An 8,109-nucleotide genomic window follows, 5' to 3' on the forward strand; every position below is an offset into this window, starting at 1 on the left:
GAGCTTCCCCTACAAAATAGTTGCTGCGAACCCTATGAATTAATGCCTGATGTCTGGCACTTGGTAAACTTTCAGTAAATGTTAATTCATTGTTAGCTTGCTCTCACCATGGGGACTACCAAAGCCTAGTTTCGCCTTTGGGAATTCTACGCCCTATCACGATACAGAAAGCATACAGACAGGGGAATAAAAGAACAACACTAATGAATGATGAGATGTCGTGATGGTAAATTTGTTAAAAAACATGAACTTCAGTTTTCAGGCACAGCTGGGCCCTTGCTTCCAGATTGATTGGAGAGCAATTTGTCAATGTGTGTCAAAAAGCCTTTAAAATGTGTTTGCCCTTGGGAAAACAATGAAGCTTGTGAGCAAAGAGTTAGCCAGGATATACTTAGAGTAGCAAAAAGTTGGTAACAGTCTTCTACATGTCGAACAACAGAAGTCAAATGCATATTCAGACATTATAATTGATGACCATTTACATAAAGCAGGTTATAAAACTGTATGTACGATGTTGGTCCATTTTGAGGGAATGACCTGAAGTGGGGTTTCTGTTAAGGATTTCTTGTAACCAGGAACTCTAAAAAGGAAGCTTGACTACTCCCTTATAAAAATGCAAGCATACAATATCTGTATATTTATATAATTATATCTATATCTCTATATTGATATACATCTAAATATAGTCTATAGGCCTTGGCTTAACACGATGGCTTCATGTATGGGTAGTACTTTTAGGTGGGTTTTCTGTTTCATTCATTTGTATTTCTATTGCTTTTATATAAAGAAAAAAACAAAAAAAATTTTGAAGTTTGATTAATACTGAAAACAAAGAGAGAACAAACACAGCACAGTAAGCACGTAAGTAGTGACCCATTTTAACTTGACATTTCTATGAATTCTGAGCCCTTACTTCCCTTTCTACAATACAGACTCACTGTGTAACTTTGGGCAGGTTCTTTCCTCCCTGGCTCTCAGTTTTCCATCTGTAAAATGCATGAGTTGGGATAGGTCAGGGACGCACTTTGATCTTGAAGGTCAACTCCATAGCATAACTAGGGTCTACCTGGACCACCTCTGTGAAGGCAGGCAAGGGCTCTGTGATCAACAACGCTTGTCATCGACATAAGAATGAGGAATGACACAGGAGGACAATGTAACAGTCTCTTAGAACTCTATGAGTTTGGAGCATCTTGAAGCAAAACTATTAACCTGAATCTGGGAAGTTGTAGGGGTTGGGGGTATCCAACTCCATGTATTCACTTTGGTTAGGTGGTAGCAGATCACTAATTTTCCTCCTTACTCCACAGAACCCAAGACATAACTTGGAATTTGCTGAAGGAGAAAGTCATGCCAATTGTGTCTCCAGTGTATTTTCATCCATCACCTCTTGTCCCAAGAACAAGGACTAAATCTGCAGCTGTTATTCAACTTCTTCAATATGAAACCATTTGAACACCACAGCTGTTAGAAACCTAAAACTGATTTCAGCTTTGTTCTTGGTCCATGTCTCATGTTTCGTGAGAGTTTCTAAAAGCCACACTTTTGGGGATTGAGTCAGAGAAAGCCACTTCTCCTAATCATCCTCCCAGGAAGCAGAAGGGCTGGACACTCACTCCCGAGGGGGACTTTCCAGCATGAAGTGGAGCTTTTTCTATTCCTGATTTGATGGAACGAGGCCCCTTGACAGGGTGCCGACATTCCCAAAGTCATATGATGAATTCAACTTCCACCCAGCTTTGCCCACTGGCAAGCAGACAGGGATGCTTTGGCAAGCGCTCTGGCTCTCAGCAGCTTGGCTATTTGGAGGAAGGGGCAGTCTGGAGGGCTTTCCTGTATATCAAGTTCACCATGCTAATCTACCCTAGCTTCCACAGAGAACAGCAGGCTGTATTCAGGGGTCTCAGCAACAGCTGTGCCTTCCAAACCAAGACGCTGTTGAGAAAGATGATCTGAACGTGGGCTGTGTGTTTCAGTGGGATTTGGTGGGACTTTCCTAGTCAAACGGCCCTTTGTGTGCCTCTAAAAGATGAGGCATTAACCACACGCATGGCTAAAGCATGATGGATGACTTGGAGTTCTCAATTTATTTTTGGCTGGTGCTCAGAACTCAACCGTCAAAAATGCCTGGGTATCTCTGATGGACAATGCCCAGCTTGTTCAGACTTGTTTTTGATGGAGTGGTTAGATCCAGGTTTGATAAGCTAACCAGAGCTGGACTGTTACAAAGGATGACTCCAAACTTCCTCTTAGGGCAGTAGAATTGTGTCCTGAATCAGTAGCCTCTATTATCATCTTTGTTTATATTTGGCATCTTTACCCACTTCTGGGTCTTCTCTGACATCTACCCATTTATTACAAGGTGTGGCCCTGCGAAGACTGGGACATCAGGAGGTCGTATGCTCAAGTCACTTCTACCCAGCTCCAGAAAGTCACCTGCTCGGTCGTGGTGCCTTCTCAGGAAAACACTTTGCAAGTGCAAGGGCTCCAGGATTCATCAGTGCTCTGGACTATCTTCTCAGGCCAAAGGGAGTCAGAAGTTGGCCTGCTGTACCCCTGCCTCTCACATTAAATACCAGGCACCGTGGTATGTAGTAGGTACTCAATAATGTGTAACTCCTACCTATTAACTAATGCAACCAATATTATTGAACGTGTCACATGTTGCAGGCACAGTGCTAGGTGTTAAGGATAATGCATCAAGCAAGAAAGTCAATGTTCCTACTCTCTTCAAGCAGCAGGGGTTGATCAGGAGAAAAGAAACAAGGAAACAAGTTAATTGCATATGGCAGAAAAGTGCTTATATTTATCTTGTTAGTGTAAAATTCCTCCTGTTCAAGCTCTCTCCACCCCTTTATCTATGTATTGGGAGCCATTTTCAAGTTAAAAAGAGTTTAACAATTGCATTAAATATGAATTTGGAAAGGCATCGAACTACTAGCTCTTAAAGGGATGGGGGGAGAGAGAGAAATAAAGAGACAGAGAGAGAGAGAGAGAGAGAGAGAGAGAGAGAAGGAACATGGGGTGTTGGTGGGAAGGAAACCCTGACACTGTGCCATAGCTCCCAAACACTATTTTGGTCTGAACCCTGGTGGGTTTCAGACTCACCCAGGGAGCCTTTAAAAGATGCAGACTCCCAGCTCCCACCCTGAAATCTTGAATTCTGGAGGTCCAGAATGGTTTTAAAGTTTCCTGGTCATTCTGATGGACCATCCAGACATAGGAAGCACTGCTTGTCAGCCAGCCTGTGAATCTCACCAAGGCCGACACTACAGGACTGGGCTTGTTATTCTACTCGTCACCATATACTTAGTTTTCTAGTTTCCAGGATATTTGTCCTAGCTGGCCCTCAGGGCACTTAGAATCTAGCAAACTATGTAAATGAAAAGGATGTGGGACTATAAAGCAGGAACAACTAGCTTAGTCTTTGAGTTTTAGAGAAAACTTTCTGGAGGGGAAGAATTCTGGATTAGTTAGAATTTGGCTCAGCTGCATTTGGCAGAGAACACAAAATTATACTGTATTAAACCAGAGAGAAATTAATTTTTCTCATATGAAAGTCTTAAGGAAAGTAACCCATGCTGGTACTGTATTTTAGATTCACTTGTGGCTTTTCGACCATACTCAGCACAGGCCTATGTGGTCCAAGATTCCAGCCACCACTTCCATATCCTGCCAGTAGGAAGAACAAAGGAGCAAAGAAGGACATAGCCTCTCCCTTTAAAGGTATTTTCTGGAAGTTGCAGATGAAACATCCATTGACACCTTATAGCCTGGAATTTAGGCACTTAGCCACACCTTGCTTCAGAGGAAGCACAGTTTAAAATACAGGGTTTTATCACTGGAAAAAAAAAAAAAAAAAGGAAAACAGCCATTGGGGAGACAGGGGCAGAGCTCTAAGCTGAGGTATGAAGAATGAGTAGCAGTAGGCAAGGGAAGTCACAAGGCAAAGACTATCCAGAAGCACTTTTCTTTCCACATGTTCTATTTCTTATCCTTCATATTGCAACCCAAAGTCCCAACACTAGTGAGCCTGCCTCTCTAGCCAATCAGTGCTCAGATCTAAAATGGCCTCTCAAATTACATCAAAACCTATCGTGTCACAGAAATAACGGCTGCTTGGAGATACCCCTTCCTTCTGGTCAGTAAAAGAGCTCACACTGAAATCTCATCATTGAAATTTACTGGGACAAAGTACTGAAACCGATTAGGAAAAACTACAATCCTAATCCTTTCATGGGATCAGTTCTGGCGCATCTGCCTGAAGCACTATTGTGCAAACATACAGGGTGATCACTTGTGAAGCTATAGCATAGGATAAAGAGTTCGTGAGAAAATACTGAGGAAATGCAAATTTGTGTATGTGCATGTCTTATGATTATGATCGTGTGAAAATGGGTGCATATGCACAAATATTAGGAAAAAATCATAAAAACAATTATCTGATGGATTAAAGGTTTACTTCACGGAAAATTTCCTTTAGAAATACTGTTTCTAAAGGAAATAACAAGTGAAATTTGAAGTAAGTAATGCAAACTTTACATAGTGTCAAAGGTAGGAGTACTTAAGAATCACATGAGGAGTTCATTTAAAATGCAGATTCCCAGGCTGTAGCCAGAAAGATCTGATTTTATAGGTCTGGGAAATGGGTGCATTTTTTTTTAAGTTTAAATGCATTTTACTTTTAGACAACCTACATGACATGTTTTTTCTTAAAAACAATGCCTCTGCTCCAAATAAGTCAAGGTCAAAATAGATGAAGAGCTCAAGATAACATCAGTCGTGTTGGCCCTAGCCGTGCTGTGTGCATGAAAAGCAGCAGCCAGGTAGGATGACAGATCCAAATTGTCACCTTCGTCGACACGTCTCCATTTTCTAAGCCATCCTCAAAGGAAATGGCGCGTGGGGTCACACCATCCTCACGGCAGTCCAGCAGAGCAACCGTGCCGTCTGGATTCATGTTTTCACCAACAAAGAACTGGTGAGCCTTTGAAATTAGCAAGGTTGTTCTTGGTTTGCTCTGCAGCCCCTGTCATAAAAGCCTTTACTTTTGCTGGCCTCTGTCCTTCAAGATTCCCTTTGATTGCTGTCATGTCATCTTGGACATCCTTCCTTTAGTTTTCTTTCGTGAAGCTGGTTTGCTGCTAGTGATGGTTCAGGACGATGTCAACACCAGTGATTACGGTGCTTTCGGTACCTTCGCCCTGGGAAACTTCAGAGGAGGCATTTCCACCAATAACCAAGTCATTAATGTCGCCCCCTGTCCTACTGACCATCTTCCCCTCTACTTCCAGGCACAGCTCATCTGAGACCTGGATCGTGTGACTATCGGAGAACATCTCATCATGGCTGATGAGGTCCCGGGAGATGATCGTGATGGAGGCTGGAAGGAGACCAAAGCGGTGCTGGCTGAGCACAGCCCAGAGCTGAGCACAGCCCAGAGCTGAGCACAGAGCCACTGGAGCGACGCTAAGGGGGACCGGGAGAGGAATGGCTTGCACTTTTAACGAGTACCCCAGGTCCCAGGTCCTTTTGTTGGAAGTGAGGCAATGATCACATCAGAAAAAAACACCGAAATAGCTGGTGTCCCAGAGACACCTATTAAAGTACCAAGTTGGGACATTATTGGTGCCAAGGCTGCCCAGCTTACACTGTGCTAAAGACTCTAGGCTGATATTCCACTATCATTTTGGGGGAAACAGGAAGAAAATTTAAAACAAAGACTCCATAGTAACAAAAATGTCTTCTGTCCCTGGCTTATAAACTAAAATAGCACTGAAAGGTAGAGCTTTAATAATTTTTCTTTTAGTCTCCCAAGTCAACTTGAAGCTGTCCAATAAAAGCACCCCTGATTATCTCCAGTTCTCTTACAGTCCCCACGCATCCTGTAAGTTACCCCATGCCTTTGCCATAGGCTGGACATCAATTCAGCTAAAATCTGCCTTTTCGAATGAAGCAGGGCAATTTAAAACTCTAAATCTGGACCTCACAGTCTATGTAAGCGAGGCCTGTGGATGATTCTATACTCATTTTATTCATTGTGTAAAGTGACCAGTTTGTCTCAGTTGCCGAGGAGCTTCTCTGCTTTAGCACCGAGAAGTTCCATGACCCTGAACCCTCTGTCCCTCAGTACTGGGATGGCTGGTCACCCCACACCTTTCCATTGCCTTTGGCCTGTGTAATAATGTACAGCTTAAAAGAAAAGACATTCTCCAGGAAGGCTGGTCAGCCTCTCAGACAGTCTGTCAGGGAACATAGGGGCAAACACTTAGCTTTTGAAAGATCTTCCTTTGAATACATGTAAGATGCTGTTCATTATTGTTAGAAATAAAAATGTTCCTGAAGTGGTTTCAGAGAAGCCAGAGACATAAAATTATAGCAAACAGCCCTTCCCATCTTCCCTTGATTCCTACAAGCATTCATCACTTAGTGAAAAGTTTACCAATGTTTGGGTTTTAACATCAGAAAGGAGACATGTAAGGCTGGACCGGGCAATGAGAAAGCTGAACATACAAATAAAGAGTAAATCTGTCTAGAAGATATGGGATTTTTTCATCAAGTAAACTTAGATAGAAAGTAACTCTCTATTACACTTAACTTTAGTTTTATTGTAAAGGCTTTGGAATTTTTGTAATATCCTGAAAAGATGATTCAGAAAGCTAAAAAAGGATGTGCCTCAGCAGTCAGTTCAAAATGTAGAACAAAACTTTCAGAATTACCATGCCTACTGAATACATTAAATTCATACTTCTTTAAATTATTGTAATTCATAGAATACCCACAATTTCATTTCAAAATCAGTTCCAAAGTTCAGCTTTCAAAAGCAGCCTGTATTTTTGACCCAGGAATAATGCAGTGGGTTTGCACTGTGAAAACTGTGCTTGTACGGGAGTTGAGCACATTTGCCCAACTTGAATTCCCAGGTGCAGTATCAGCTTTCATGAAAAAGTCAACAACAACAATTTACAACTATTTTTCAGCTCTTCATTTTTTTAGACCATCAGATACTTATTGCAGAAAACATTTTATTTGGCCACTGGCTTCTCACAGTAAAAGATTTAAGGGGATCAATACAGAAAACCATATGTGAAGTCAACAGCTATAAAGCAAAGCCACGAGATCTAATTGCAATGAACATTTTCCAAAGTGGACTCTCTGAGATGTTAGTAGACATCACGTTCAAATGAAAAAGGGGGTCTCAAGCTAAACAAGTCTGGGAAGCACTGTGACAACCAGCGTTCAACATGTTCCTTCACTGCAAGACTTCTGACAACCTTAACAATGATGATGGCACAGTCCAAGGTGGGGGCGTGGTATGTGCTTCCCAAACTTACGTGACCAGATAGTGTCAGGTGCCTAAAAAGTCTGGGTTCCAACCAATACGCTTAGAGGAACACTGCCCTTTCCTTTCTAAATTTGATATGTCAGCTACTCAAAAGTGGAGACTAAATCTATTTCAAGTCTATTTGCAGTGAAAACAGTTTTTATTTGCAAATAGCCAGAGCACAGAACAGTTGGACATTCTAAGCCTATTAACATTTCAACATACTCTTAAAGGAGGCTATTCTTAGTACAAATGTCATTAGCTTCCAGTTTATAATAAAAACAAACAAGGCAATGAGACCTATTAGAAAGTGGCTGTGGCTTCAAGCTTAGAGAATTTCCCTTTGATGACTTGGAGAGGCAGGTGAACGGTGCCAGTGCGGCAGAGCTTTGTATGGTCTGGAGAGCCTAGTCAGGGCCCACAGTGGGCTGAGGAACTACAAACGAGCAGCTATGGGCTTTCGTAGGTAGGCATACTTACCTGCAACTGGGTACTTGTCGACATTAGAGCTACCCACATGTCACAGCCCAAATTATACAGTGGATCTGCAAACTATTTAAACTTCTGATTGGAGCACTGAGGAAGAGGAGGAGGAAGATTAAAGAGTTGCCACACCTTAACAACTATTAAAAAGAAAATTGGGGAAGGAATTGGTGGTGTAGGCCTAGCCTGGAGTAGTCAGGAAACACTGACCCACGCTCTGTATCATTCCTTACACAGGCAGGCCCCTAACCACATTGTGTTGAGAATAAGGTCTGTGATCAAAACCCAGTTTAACATTAAGT

At 42.1% G+C, this 8,109-nt stretch overlaps 1 pseudogene; it reads right to left on the bottom strand.

The window, feature by feature from the left end:
* Nucleotides 1-4,765: 4,765 nt before the first annotated feature.
* LOC112319484 (translationally-controlled tumor protein pseudogene) lies at nt 4,766-5,366 on the bottom strand (annotated as a pseudogene).
* Nucleotides 5,367-8,109: the final 2,743 nt, after the last annotated feature.

This window comes from Desmodus rotundus, chromosome 6 (genome assembly GCF_022682495.2).
Source record: "Desmodus rotundus isolate HL8 chromosome 6, HLdesRot8A.1, whole genome shotgun sequence".
Taxonomy (NCBI): Eukaryota; Metazoa; Chordata; class Mammalia; order Chiroptera; family Phyllostomidae; genus Desmodus; species Desmodus rotundus.